This window comes from Equus asinus, chromosome 22 (genome assembly GCF_041296235.1).
Source record: "Equus asinus isolate D_3611 breed Donkey chromosome 22, EquAss-T2T_v2, whole genome shotgun sequence".
NCBI lineage: Eukaryota > Metazoa > Chordata > Mammalia > Perissodactyla > Equidae > Equus > Equus asinus.
In genome coordinates this window covers 53,092,005-53,107,000 of record NC_091811.1, presented here as the reverse complement: position 1 = coordinate 53,107,000, position 14,996 = coordinate 53,092,005, and the positions used below count along the sequence as shown (strand labels likewise).

The window sequence follows — 14,996 nt, the reverse complement described above, 5'->3', positions numbered from 1 at the left end:
AAAAAATCTGAATGCTCAATGTCACTAATCAGCAGGGAAATACAAATCAAAACTACAATGAAATATTACCTCACACCTGTCAAAAAAAAAGTGTTACTGAGGATGTGGAGAAATTGGAACCTTTGTACACTGTTGTTGGGAATGCAAAATGGTGCAGCTGCCATGGAAAACAATATGGAGGTTCCTCAAAAAATTACAAATAGAACTACCACATGATCCAGCAATCATACTTCTGGGTATATATCCAAAGAAACCAAAATCAGGATCTTGAAGAGATTAGCCCTTTCACGTTCATCACAGCACCGTTCACAATTGCCAAGAGGTAGAAACAACCTACATGTCCACTGAGAAATGAACAGATTTTTTTTTAAACATAGCATTATGCATACAATGGAATACTCCTTTAAAAAAGAAGGAAATTCTGAGTTATGCTACAACACGGATGAACTTTGAGGACATTATGTTAAGTGTAATAAGCCTGTCACAGAAAGGGAAATACTGCATGCTTCTTCTTATATGAGGTATCTAAAATAGTCAAATTCATAGAATTCGAGTGGAATGATGGCTGCTGGGGGAAGGGGGAAATGGGAAGTTAACTAATCAATGGTCATAAAGTTTCAATTAAGCAAGATAAATAAGCTCTAGAGACCCACTGGACAACACTGTACCTCCAGTCAACAATAATGTCCTGGACACCTAAAAATTCATTAAGAGGGCAGGCGTTATGTTAAGTGTTCTTACCACAATAAAATCAACTTTAAAAACAAACCAAAAATCTGACAATACCAAGCACAAATGAGGATATGCAGTAACTGAAATCTCATACATTGCTGGTGGAAACACAAAATGGTATAACCACGCTGAAAAATAGTTTGGCAGTTTCTTATAAAGGTAAACATACCCTTACTATATTACCCAGCAATCTCATTCTTAGGGATATCTTTGAGAAATGTAAATTTAGGGTCACACAAAAACCTATACACGAATGTTTACAGTAGCATTTTTCATAACCGCTTGAAACTGGGACACATCTCAAACATCCTTCAACAGCTGAATGGATAAACAAACTGTCATATAAGCATACAATGGAATACTACTCAGAAATGAAAAAGAACAAACTATTGATAAATACAACAACATGGACAGATCTCCCAGGTATTAAGCTGAGTGAAAGAAGCCAGTCTCGAAAGGTTACATAATGTAGTATGATTCCATTTATAGGACATCCTAGAAAAGGCAAGGCCATGGGAATGGAAGATTGATCAGGGCCTGCCAAGGATTAGGGGTTAGGGAGAGTCTGACTACAAAGGGGCAGCAGCGGGGAGCTCTCTGACGTGATGGAACTGCTCTGCATCCTGATTGTGGTGGTGCTTACATGAATCTATGCGTGTGTTAAAACTCACAGAACTGTACACCAAAATTTTTTTCAATTGTACTATTTATAAATTCAAAAAGTAATAATAATAAGAGAAAAAATAACCAAAGCTGTTAAGAATGTTAAAAGGAAAAAAAATACTTGCCATACAAGAGCTAGAACTTCCAAAGCTTTTGCAACATTAGTTCTATTGATCTTATTGTTGTGAAGGAAACAGTACCCTAGTAGGAATAAGTTTCCAAATAGGAAAAAAGACTCTCATTTGTCCTAGGGGCACTGTGTATTGGCCCAAAGCCACAACTAGACGGCAGGGGTTCTAATGCCTAAATTTTGGCCATAAAAACATCAGATACTCTCTTGCCCAAAATGTCTACTAGCACCTAGCACCCATACGTTGCACTCTATTGATCCACACTGGATTTGTAGAATACCCCCAAAAGTCAGCATTCAGGTCCCACAAATAAGAGTTCTTGCTGGGTTCTGCGGCTAGACCATGGCAGGAAAAAACAACTGGAAAGGGCTTGACAATCAACATCTATAAAGAGAAGCAGTGCCTAAAGGAGCTGTCAGTTCTGAATCCCGGCTAGAAAGGTGACACTGCTTTCTGGGGATGATTTTTTTTTCTTGAGATGTAATAACAGATTGCACCAAGTGATAAATGCATTGCTCTTTAATAAAAACCCTTCCCCAAGCACTACCCTGGGCAAAGGCAGGGCTCCAGACCAGAGCCCAAGCAGGGCATATAAGTCACTCTTTTCCCTGTGTGACGGCTGTGCCTCACCACTGGGAACCAGCACTGCCTCACCACTGGGAACCAGCACTGCGTCCTGCTGAGGAGTGGGAGGTGAGAGACTGGCAACTCCTACCACCTACAAGGGACAATGCAAACCAAAGGCTCACTAATGGTCAGGAAGGAGCATGTGGCTGGGAACAAAGCACAGCTGCCCCCAAGGGTCAGGTTGGATATAATCTAATCAAAATTAAAGATGGAAAACACTTGGATCTAATTAATACTAAGTCTAATATCCACTCATCACACAAAACAGACTTATTTTCTTTGACCCACAAAGCTTTTGAGCAATTTCTAATGTCAAGAATCTACATTAAGATCCCAAAATAAAAGAAGTCTTATCCCTTTGGCACTTATCGCTGAAGTTTCCTGTATGAGTCAGAAAAAAAAGCCTTGCGGGGTAAGTGACATACTCAATGGTCATTCTACTCTCTTTCCCCAGTACATTTAATCGCTCAATCTGCGCCTTTCTCGGGTCTTACAGATCCCACCTTTTCTAGAGACAAGGAAGCAGAAATACCACATATAGAAAGTTAAAAAAATAATAAAAATCTATAAATATTACTTGCTCTAGAACATCTAGACTAAGAAAACAATGGCCATTGCTCAGTTCTGTGGTCTACATGGACCCTCCTCATCTCGGGCTACCTCAGGCTACCTCGCCTTCCCAAGGGGCTGCTGTTAACTGTTCTTAATCACTGTTACTGTGTGCATTGCAACCAGGAGGCAGGTACAAACCCACGGTGTGATTGCACAGGAATCCTCCTAACTGGATTCCTGTAAGGATGCTTTCCATCCCTAAATAAAGGACTAAATTTACTAACACCTTGTGCATGAACTCTGTCTGCTCTACTGGTTCCACATAAACCATGGGGACTTCTGCCAACTGTCTGAGCACACACTGTGGTACATGTTAGTGGAATTTGCAAGAACTCAGTAACTTGAGTGGTGAGAAAGAAACTAATATTAACAAATTAAATGAAAATTTTTATTGCTTTAAATTAAATTGCTTTTCTCTAGGTACATTCTGTTATTCTGTATGTATATGTTCTGAGGTTTCAATTACCCTTTATTTCTTCTTATTCAAAGGTCTTTACTGACTAGAAAAGACTGGAACAGAACCCAAGCTCCCTGAACCCAGCCTTTGCTCTAAATTACCTCTGTATGCTGAAGTTGCACATTAGGGCCCACTGGCCACTGTCTTGTACTCCAGCTACATACACCAAGGAAGTTTATGCAAGCCAAGTCTGACATTTTGTACCCACAGCCTAAGATTCAGTAACCTAAACAGAAAGCAACAGCACTGGCTAAGAAGGCCTAACTCTTTCCCTCTGCTTTCACCTATTAGAATCTTCTCAGTTGCTACCTTGATTCAGCCTGCAATTTCCAATACTAAAGCTCTCATGAAGCACAAAGAATATGAGCAAATGACCAAAGAAAGAAAGCCGCTGAGTTTCAGTAAGGACAAAGCAAGTCATCTACTAGGTCTATGACAAGGTAAATAATTCTCATTTCTCTATACACTAAATTCAAGGTCAGTTGAGAATATCAAGGAGAAAGACAATGAGTTATGTCTATAAATGGAGAGAATGGAAAGACTTCAAAATAAGAAAAGAATAGAGACCTGCAAAGATTAAGCAATCTTTATCAGCGAGAGAGCACAGAGAATAAAGAAGTTGGAAGATCTAGGTTTTCCTAAAAGAAATAACATTAGAAGCTCAAGGAGGAAAAACCCTCTGCAGAGAAGGATTAAAAATTAGAAATAAAGCTAGCTTGCTAACCAAGCTGCTCTGGACTAGACTGCCAACATGTATTACAGAACATACTTCCCCAGATGTTCTAAATAGAAGATTCTGTCTCTAAACTTTAAATAGCAAAATAATCTTTAACTACTCCTTCTCCCTTTTCCCCAGTGTGAAGTCATTCACCAAGTCCTACTGAGTCTGCCTACAATTTCTTACATTAGAAAAATGTTACTTAAACACACACATCCATGTGACCCACATATACAAAATCTAATATGATTTTCCTTCCTTCCATCTCCATCAATACCATCCTAGTCCAAGCCTTGGTCACCATACAGCTAAGTGAGGTCAAAGAGCCAATCAACTGGATGTCCACTCCTTGTTCTGGTCCGTCTTATTAGACACCGTTCCTCTTCGACCATTACAGCACAGCTTTATGTGCCATTCTGTACTCCCTCAAAAATCTTCCACGTTCTCTACTGTCTCTAAGGATAAATGCAACTTCCAAAAATCCTTAACGTTTGGTTAACTCTACCCCATCTTTGCAGGCTTATCTGCCACTGGGGGGTCTACCCCAGCCCAACTGATCTGGTCACAGATCCCCCAAACACTTCACACATTCTCACCCTCTCACTTTGGCTCCCATTGCTCTACCCAACCATTCCGTGAAGCCCAGCTCAAATCATACTTCCTCCACCACCTGGCTCTGCTCATACCAGCCTGAAGCCCTCTTTCCTAAAAAATCAATTTACTTATTGTCTATACCATTCATGTGGCAATTAAACCCTTTTCAAATGTTATCATGAACCATTATGAAAACCTCTTCTTCTTTTACATTTTTGTTAAATTCATTTCACCAAATAAATAAGCTCCTAAAACATCAGGTCTATCTTTTATCTCTTTCAATACTTGTCCCAATGCTTCACCCTCGGTTGCTACTCACTAAGTATTTGTTGACTGGTGTGGTCAGCAGAGGTGGTTTCTATTCCCTATAGAAAGCAACAGACTAATAGTTCTCGAGGCCATGTCTTCCTCTCTACTTTCATTTTTCATAACTAATTCTCAAATGGAAACCCTAAAAAGCAATGCAGTTGGTAGAAAAGGGCTGCTTTGACTCAAACGAACTTTGTACTTTAAACAAGCCAAGAAATTAAAATATAAATTTTACTAAGAAAAATAAAACATAAGGGAATTAACAATAGCATAAGGAAAGAGGGAATTAATGGATCTAAGATGATCTAAAATGAGAGTCCAGATTATCAAACTATTGAACAGTCTTCCTCAAAAAACTATGGAAATGATTGTGTGGGGCAGGGAGAGAGAATGCACATATGTGCACAAGTATGTAGAAAAGGATACAATGGAAACTGGTCACAGTAGTTGCCTTATGGAGCACATACTGGGTGACTGGGAGATAGCAAAAGAAGATTTTACAACCTTCTGAGCTTTGAACACTGTGCCTCTGTTAACTATTCAAACAAATAAATGTAAAAGATATATTTTACGATACAGAACGGAAGAAATACCTTCAACAGTGTCTTTTGAGAAAATGCTTTTATATTAAATTACTTAAAAATCCTAAAAAAAGAAAAAAAAGGAAATGCAAACAATTTAAGTTTTTTACTGAATTTTTTGCTATAAAGCAAAAAAAATATTCTTCAGTTTTCCCAATGCAGAGGTGAGATAAGGAACACTTTGCAGCAAAGTTCTAGCACAGCTAGGGGTAAAATAACAAAACACCTTCCTAAGGCTCCACGCCCTCTGCAGAAGGCCGGGGCCACTGGAGCCCAGCAGTGCACAGAGATGCACCCCAAGGAGTGTGCAGAGAGGAGAGAACTCCTTCTCTTGAAATAGGAGCGGCACCCCAAGCTCACATCCAAATTCCCTCATCCATTTTCACCTTCTCTCAGTCTCCAGCTTGGATGATTCCACACACTCCCAACACTGTCTTCCCCATCACAATACCACTCTTTAAAAAATGCCTTATTTTCTTCAAGGCATCTTTCCTAGAAACAAGACATTTCACCTCTTTAGTCTTCACCAAAATCTTAGGAAATCCACTGAGACTTCTGTAGCAAATGAGATTTCTGGGTATTCTGACCTCTGAGAAAGCTGTACAGTCTCATTTGCAACCTGCTCCATTTTTCTCTGCAATTTAATAATGCATCAATTTGTTTTCATTTAAAAGCATTTTATCCAGCTTCTTGCTAAGACAAAAAGACGCTGGTGGATGTGAAGCAAACGCCTGCTGCAGTATCCCTAATTGAAGAAGAATTCCTCCCCAAACAGGAAACTAACCATGTAATAAATTAAGCCCTATTTATTTATAGGGCTGTCGCTCAGGAAAATGAAGGAAAAATGCTATTTCACACCGGCTTCCAGTGAACATTAAGCCTTCAGAGGCTCAGCCTTCAACTGTCTATACCACTAAAATAAAGAAAGAATAAGAACAGATGAAACATGAATTGCTTTTTCATTGATAAAGTAGTTGTGGTCTTCCTTTATTAATCATCTAAAAATTTAAAGTAACGTTTTAATTTTGACTTTTTCTCCCTTCCCAAGTTCACTCTGGTGGAAATGCTAATAATCAGTTAAATACCCAAAATGCAGAAAAAGGGAGGAAAATAAACGACATGTATAATTCACAGCCTAGATAATCCATCCCTGGATAAACAAGCACTCACCATATTTCTCTAATGTTCTTACTCCCCAGGAACTCAAAGATTTCACAGCATAAAAACCGCACTAATCAACTGAACATGAAAGGAGCCTGTTAAAATGTCTTTTGAGGGGTTTCAGCGGTTTCCATTTCCAGATCCTGAGACAGGCCCCATGAACACAGGAGGCCTCTCCCGACCGCCAACAGGGAATATAACAGTGCTTCAAACCTCTCCAGCTCACACTTCAGTCATCCCACCCAATTAACTCCTTCCGGGATCAAGAGCTTCAGTCCCAAACTAAGAGCACCTCTTAGATCCTCAGCCTCTTGGCTTTCATTTCCTTCCACTCTCCTCAGCAGACACATCTCCATAGGCCTAAGGAAAATCTTAACTATCATTCTTTTTCACCTTTGCTCTTCTAGCCCAAGAGTCTCCCAGAATTCTCTCAGCTCCACATCACATACCCCTCCCAGCACCGGTCCCCAGGACACTCACTCTGTTCTTCTCTGAGTCCTACACCAACACCAGCTGGGCATAAGCAAGAAGTCCAGGTGAGAGCAGCCATAATTCCCCTATGGTCCTGGTTATAACTTATGTTGGCAACGTGAGAGCATTCATGAATAACTAAGGTGTGTACTCGTGAGCAAGAGAACTGAAGAAAGATAAGCAGACACCAAGACATCATGGCCTCTTAAAAAGCTAGGATAGCTGCAGAAACAAAACAAGTGTGTTACTTCAATGCCTCTATTTTCATCTATATTCTATTTATTGATACATCTTCTGTTCATTTTCCCTCATCCTTCCTGCTTCCAAGATGCTCTCCTTCCAAGGTACTTTTGCCCTCCCCCTGCCTATCCCAGAATCTTTCATTATGCCCACTCACTAAGATATGTTTAGCTACCTAGGATAATGATAATTTCTTAAAATAAAGCCAAAACTGTTCACATTACTTGGTTATATGAACACCAGAATATAACACCATTTAATGGGAAAAAATCTTCAAGCATGAGTCAACCAACCTGGGTACAAGTTTCCACTCCACCATTTAATGGTCCTGTCGCCCTGGACAACTCACTTAAGCTCTGGGATACTCAGTATCCTCGGCTATAAAATGGGTAGAATAATATCTTCCTTACCTAACTCAAAGAATCGGCTGACAGAAGGGTTTTTAAAGTTTCTGTAAGCACACAATACACACTAATAATTACCAAAGGTAAATGGTCAGCTGTGAGACCTAAGTGCATGAGACCCATTCAAATAAAGCCTCTAAATAAATAAAGCCTGTTCAAAGTCTCTATAACAGGAAAACCTAGAGCGAGGCTGAAGACAAAAGCAACTCCAAACCTGTATGACCACTGGCCACAATGAAAACATCCAGCTCAAGCAAGAAGAAAGGGGAGCCTCAGCCTTCGGGCCCATGCCACCTTCAGACCCCAGGCTATAGCTAATAACAGCCCAGCTGCCAGCCAGCTGTGAGGGCCAGAGCGTTCCTTTTTGGTAAAGAGTGCTATTCTAGAATAGTTTGGGAATGAACAATGAAAGAGTTACTTTGAGAACGCATCTGCACTGTGCGGGATCAGCACTGCAATTGGACAGTAAAGCTTCTCTCCTTTTAGACCAGCAACGTCCACCCAAGTCCAGGGTAACTGCAGATTCTGTCCTCCCGGCCAGACTGAAGATAAAACCATGTCTGCTTTTCAGACTACTGAAATTTAATACGCTACATATATACTACTGCAAACACACATATCAATACACACTAAGCTGCTAAATCTCTAGAGGGAAAGGAGCTAATACATACTGAGCTCTACGTGTCAGAAACCATAAGGAAACAGAGATTTCATTTAATCCCCACAAACAGCCTGCAACACAGGTATTATCATTCTTATTTTTATAGATGAGAACAGTGAAGCTCACATAGATTAAATAACTTGGCCAAGGTCACAAAGCTAATAAGGAGCAAAGTCAAGATCTGAACTTCGTTTTGTCCAATTCCAAAGCCCAGACTGCTTCTGACTTTTTCTTCTCAATGGTGTAACTATGGCAACCTTCTTGAATCTTCATTTAACCTTAATTCCTGACGAAGTACTTAATTGTGTGTCCTGGTTGTGTCTCTATAACTTCACAAAGGGACAGAAAAAATTCTACAGAAGACTTCTTCTTTGTCTTTTCTTTTCCTGCATTTACTTCCTATTCCTGCACAGACTATTCTTTCTCAGGTTGAATCACTGGGCTAGACCAACAGTCCACCATACGGTGTTTGAACGATTAATAGACCTAAAGGGTGAAAGTTCTGTTTCCTTCCTTCAACACTTCAAGAGCCATAGTTTTTGAGCACAGTATCATTTTCTAAGCTGGCCTCGCCATCTGAAGAGTGTCAGTGCCTAATACAACGCCTCACACACAGCAGGTGCAGAGTGAGAATAATTGTTGATTCGTATATTGAAAAAAGACTTCTTTATTCCTCTAATTAATTTGCTAAATTTAAATCAGGAGACTCTACAAGAGTCCAATTCTATGAATGAATTCTTTCACATTAAAGATAATCTTTTGGAAAATTTAAAAATGATTCAGTAAAAAAAAAACCCTGAAATACAACAATCTAGTGTTTAAGTCCCTAAATGACTAACTAGTGGACTATGAACTTAAGAGCTTAAAAGGCTTGGTTTAAAAATAAATTATTCTCAATAACTTTTGCAAGTGCTGCTTGCTCTTGCTATAGGAAAAAAAAAAAGACTGAAAATATACAATAAAACACAGACAACTGTTTTGCTTAGGATGGAAAACTAATGATGACTTTTTTCCTGTCTGTTACATATATTAAAATTTTCCTGCAATAAGTATGCATTATTTTTATAATTTTGGAAACTGATCTCATTCTGGATAAGCTTTGTATTTTTAACACTTTCTACACAGTGTGGGTTTATTTTCTTTCTCAGATATAATCTATAGGAATTAAGCATTCATTAATTCACACATGTGCCTCCAGAAAACTTGTTACATAACATCAGCACATTAAAGCTAATTATTTTTCTTTCCCTTCATGGAATGTTGTTCTTGCTTTAGGTGGATATGTCTCTATCTTTGTATTCTCCTCAAGCAGGTGCACGTTTCTTGTATAATCTCTACAGACACTGAGGGTCAATCTTTTCTTAGTAACAAGCACAAGAATGACACTTGCCCCTGATATAGTCCCAACTTATCATCTTTTAACTTTATGTATTCTACCTTTTCAATGACATTAAAGTACTTCAGTCACAATGGAGCCCAAATGGAATGAGCTACTTTATGTGGCAGTAAGTTCCCTACCAATAGAAGTACTCAAAGCAGAGATCTCCCCTAAGGGGATTCTTGTACTGGGTGGGAGACTGTACAAGCTGAATTCTATAGCCCCCTTCCTATCCTAGGATTTCAAAATAATTTTTTTCACAAGTCTACTCTAGTGACACAATGGATTGCATACTGGCCTCTGTTGTGTCGAGTCCTTTTCCCAGTTCACTGTTCAAATCAACTCAGAGAAGATGCCCCTCTGATCCAACTTAACTTAGTGAACTATCTAATTACTTCTCATAGAGAGAAAACTCCCATAATATTAACAGTTCCTTGCTGTTTGAAATTGTTGAAATGTGCTGAAATAACGCAGTCAGCAAAATGTCACTACATGACTTACATATGGATCAGTTGCAGCCTGTAAAACACATGAGGGACAGCCAAAACGAAGAGTTATGTGGGAGTAATAAAATATGATACCTAAGCCTGCAACCTCAAGTATAAACCCAGCTGCGCATGCACACACACATCCACAGGAAAGCCTGCTGATGATAAAAGCAAAGAAAAACCCAAACCATGTCCAGCACGTGCGCGCCTCACCGCAGAGCTGGTCGGGGAACTGTCATTTCAGCACCACAGTAAGAAACCCTGGCGCCAGCCTAAACACAGGCAACTAAAGCTGGGCCGTGAGAAAAAACCGTGACAGGTCCTACAAAGAAAGCAACAGCAACTATATGGTTTGTTTTTAAGTCTGCTATATTCCACTTCATTATCCTTTATTAATCTAAAACAAAATCCTTCAAATATTTTGATAAAAGTTGACAAAACCCCAAATGAAAACCAAAGGCACAGTAAGTCAGCCTCTCAAACTGAACCCATGAAACCAACACCCGGCCTGCACTATCGAGAATTGCTCTGCAATACCCACCACCAGCCCTCCTAAAAAAAAAAAACAACACATTTACACATACCCTGAAACAGATGTGCAGAGAACATGGAACATGCCTGCAGCTCTCTCCAGGGAGAGCCTCAATTTCTAGGACAGAGAATGCTCTCTGATTATCAAACCATCCCTACCACCCCTCTTTCCGAGCAATCAAATTCTCTTTCAGGGAGAATTGAAGGCCTTATGGGTCATGAGTTCCAAAGCAAAAATGCTGCAGTATTTCAAGAACCAGGTTACAGGCAACATGTTACAAAGCTTTCAGCACTTTAAGTCTGATTCCCCCAAGATTCCTACCAGGATGGTACCAGGTGGTAATGTTATCCAGCCATTTGCATTACACATCAAAAAAAATTTTTTTTGAGCAAAGAAAAAAAGTCCCTCCACCCCCAATATCTTTCTAATGCACGTGGAGAAAAGAGAAGTACAGAGAGATTGTGAAACAGTGAAAACCCACCACACCCGAAATCTCCCTTGGGAAGCTGAAACACACCCCCCACCCCCCTCCCCAGCCCTAACACAGCACTGCCTCTCTAAAGGCTCTCCAGGTTCAAACTTGAGAAAAAAGCTATAAAAAGCACTCTCCCCCTTTGCCCCCAAGGTCCTCACCCACAGTGCCTGCTTCCATCTCTGCTTCTCTGGTGCCCACTGTGCATCAAAGGCAGTTTTCCCTGTGTGGTGGAGCTTGCTCCGTGCTAATTCTTTCTCCCTCCCCCTGAACTAGCCAAATGCAATGCAAAGTTTCTTCTACCTTCTCCCCCCCAAACAGATGACATTCTTTTATTATGAACGCTGAAATCGACGCCTGGAATCTCCGGATATAAAATGTATTCCCCCATGCTTCAAAAACTGCAGTGTAAGTGAGGAAGAGGACACGGAGTGGAGTAGTTGGAAGGAATGCATGGTTTGAAGAATCATATTTACCAGGCTGAAAAATAATTCTCACTCCCCCCCCCCGCCCCCACCTCGAAGCTGGGGCTCCTGAAGGGGTCTAAAGCCCTGGCTAACCCCGGAAAGTTAACTGCCAAGTCTCCACCAGTGGTTGCTGCTGGCACCGAGGGGATGGAGCTGAGCCCTCAGGAAAAATGCAGAGGCTTTGCGGGCCTCCAAGTACCAAGAGAACAGAGAGGAGGGGTCCACGCCCGTGGAGTTGGGCAGTTCTGTAAGCCCAACGCCAACAAGAAGCCCAGGGTGCCGCTGCTGGTGGTAAGGTGGGGGAGGAAAGGGAGAGAGGAGGAGAGGAGCAAGCTCTGCATCGGATGGCGTAGGGGTGGGGGAAGGGGATATTCTGAAAGTGATGTACTCCCTAATGCAGGAATCCTAGCCTGCCGAGGAAGGTCCCGGGGGCCCCCAACACAGCCCCAGAGCACACTCTCGGGAGGGGGACGGATGCATCCGAGTAAAGGACAGAGGGAGTTTTGGCCGCCCTAAGAACCCAGGAACCCCTGGTTTCTGCAGTTGGTAACAGCCTGGAGCCGGATGGGGGAGAAGGATGCAGTAAGACATGGGGGAGGGGGTAGAGCTGATGGGCTTCTGTAGGAAGATCCCGACAGCGCTGCCCTTCCCAGTGCAACCCGGCGAGGGGCCCCGACTCTGCCGGCCCTGGGAGACGGGGGCTGGGGAGGCTGCACCACGGAAGGGGCGCCGAGGGCAGGCTGGTGTCCCCAACGCAGCCGAGAGCCGAGGAGAGCGAGGGCGTGTGGGGGTGGGGGCCAGCGGTCCTCAGTTCTCTTCGGGGACCCCAGGTAAACACGGGAGAAGGAAGCAAGACTTCCAAACACCTGTCCAAAACAGGGAGGGCAGACGCCCGGCTCCGTGCCCCTCGAGCCCCGTCGCGCACTCTGCGGCAAAGCCCCTGACCGGAGACGGGCGAGCTCCGCTCCGGGGTCCCGAGGCGAGAAGGGGAAGCCGGCGGGCGAGGAGCGGCGCCGGGGCGGGGGCTCTGGGGCGACTTACGGCAGCGGCGGCGAGGGAGGCAGCGGCGGCCCTAGCGCGGGGCCCGGGAGGCGCGGCCGGACTGCAGAGGCGCCGAGGCTGCGGCGGGCGGGACTGCGGTGGGCGCCATCTTGGAGCGCTCCCCGCGCCCGCCCCCCGCGCCGCCGGAGTCCTTGCATAATTGATGACTCGCGCCCGCCGCGCGCCGCCGCGCGCGCCCCCGCCACCGGGCCCCCCGCCCCGCCCCGCCCCCGCGCCGACCCCCGGCGCGCGCCCCCCGCCCGCCCCCGGCCCCCGCACGCCCGCCCGCGCGCCCGCGCCCCGCGGCCCACCTACCACTGCAGGGCGCGCCCGCTCGGCCGCAGCGCGCCGCCCGCCCGCTCGCCCGCTCGCTCGCTCGCTCTCAGGCCGGCGTCCCCGCGCCGCCCGGACCGGATCCGGGCGAGGGAGCAGGGCGCCGGCAGGGGGCGCCGTGCCGGAGCGCCTCGCGAGCGTCCCCGGGCCCGCCTCCCCGACGCCCCCGCCGAGCCGCGCGGGAGGGGCCGCGGGCTGAGCGCCGGGACGCGCGCGGGATGCCGCCCGCCCGCCCGCACCTGGGCGGTGTTGAAACCCAAAGGTGCTCGGTTGACTCGAGTGTCTCGTGACCTTTGCAAATGCCAAGTCTTCCCTTTCCCCTGAACGGGCGGTCGCAGAAGGAGGTGCCCAGGAAGATTGCCAAGCTCAGTTGTTGGAGTTTCTGACATCCATAAACACAAGGAACTCAATTTACATGATCTTTGGCCGCCTGGAAAAAAAACGCAGAAGTCTGTCAACAGCACTGGGAGCCTTGTGATTCAGTGGACAGGGCCCTGTTACGAGGAGTAGGGAGACATCAATCCCCTGAGCCCCCAGGTCTGAGACTGTGTTCAGGTCGCCTTAATCGTCTTGAACCTCAGTTTGTCCGTCAAGTAGGCACGAGCATTTGAACTGCTGACTCCACAATCTCACGAGGATCTAGAAAATGAACGTGAGAACTCTTAGCACTTTATTGTGCCCTTCCACAGTTAATAGTGAAAGGGTATGGTCAGGCTGCCACTTACTAACTGGGTAGACTTGGGCGTGAACCCCCTCTCTCAGCCTCAGTGTTCTCGTCTGTGAGAGGGAACAATCACAGTACCAACCTGATAGGTTTCTCGTGAGGATTAAAGAGGAGAATGCATTTCACACATTTATAACGCAACCTGGCACACGCCACGTAGTGTGCGCGCTACATACATTTTAAAATAGCTTTACTGAGGTATATTTGATGTACAATAAACTATGCATGTTTAGAGTGAACAATTTTGACATATGTATACATGCATGAAACTACCACCCCCCTCAAGGTAATGAGCATTCCCATCACCTCCAAAAGGTTCCCCATGCATTTTTGTAATCCCTGCGTGCATAGCTCTCCCACACGCACTCCCTCTCCAGGCAACCACTAATCTTCTTTCTATTACTGTACATTAGTTTGCATTTTCCAGAATTTTAAACAAATGGAATCATACAGTATGTACTCTTTCTTTGTATGGTTTCTTCCACTCAGCATAATTATTTTCAGATTATTCCATTGTTGACTATTCTGTTGTCTGTCAATAGTTCATTCCTTTTTATTGCTGAGTAGTATTCGTTATAGGGATGTACCATAATTTGTTTATCTGGTCACCTGTTGATGACATTTAGGTTATTTCCAGCTTTTGCCCATTACAAATAAAGCTGTTATGAGTATTTGTGTACAAGTCTTTATGTGGACATATGCTTTCATTTCTCTTGGGTATAAATATCTAGGAATGGAATGACTAAGTCCTATTGTAGGTGTATATTTAACACATTCAGAAAGGGCCGAACTGCTTTCCAAAGTGGTTGTGCCATTTTACATTCCTACTGGCAGAATGAGAGTTTCATTTGCTCCACATCTTTGACAGCATTAGGCATGGCCAGTCCTTTTCATTTTAGCCGTTGTAACGGTGAGTAGTGTTATCTTATTGTGGTTTGATTGGCATTTCCACGGTGACTAAAAATATTGAGCATCTTTTCGTGGGCTTATTTGTCATCAGTAATCCTCTTGGGTGAGGTGTCTGTTCGTCTTTTGCCTATTTTTAAGTTGAGTTGTTTGTTTTCTTATTATTGGGTTTTGAGAGATGTTTATATATTCTGGATACAAGTCTTTTATGACATATATGATTTGTAAATCCTGTCCGCCAGTCTGGGCATACCTTTCTATTCTCTTAGCAGTGTCTTTCAAAGAGTAGAAATT

The 14,996-nt window shown here is 43.7% G+C and overlaps 1 protein-coding gene across 9 annotated transcripts in view; it reads right to left on the bottom strand.

Annotated features, from left to right (window-relative positions):
* SCN8A (sodium voltage-gated channel alpha subunit 8) overlaps window positions 1-13,210 on the bottom strand; it is a 178,836-nt gene extending 165,626 nt beyond the window's left edge. For 7 of the 9 annotated variants that reach the window (XM_070495306.1, XM_070495309.1, XM_070495312.1 and 4 more), the window contains exon 1: window positions 12,740-12,896. The gene's annotated coding sequence lies outside the window, so the exon portion shown is untranslated. Of the gene's footprint in view, window positions 1-12,739; window positions 12,897-13,054 lie in introns of those variants that run through there. The other 2 variants (XM_070495305.1, XM_070495307.1) reach the window with 2 other exon arrangements.
* Between the last annotated feature and the right edge of the window lie 1,786 nt (window positions 13,211-14,996).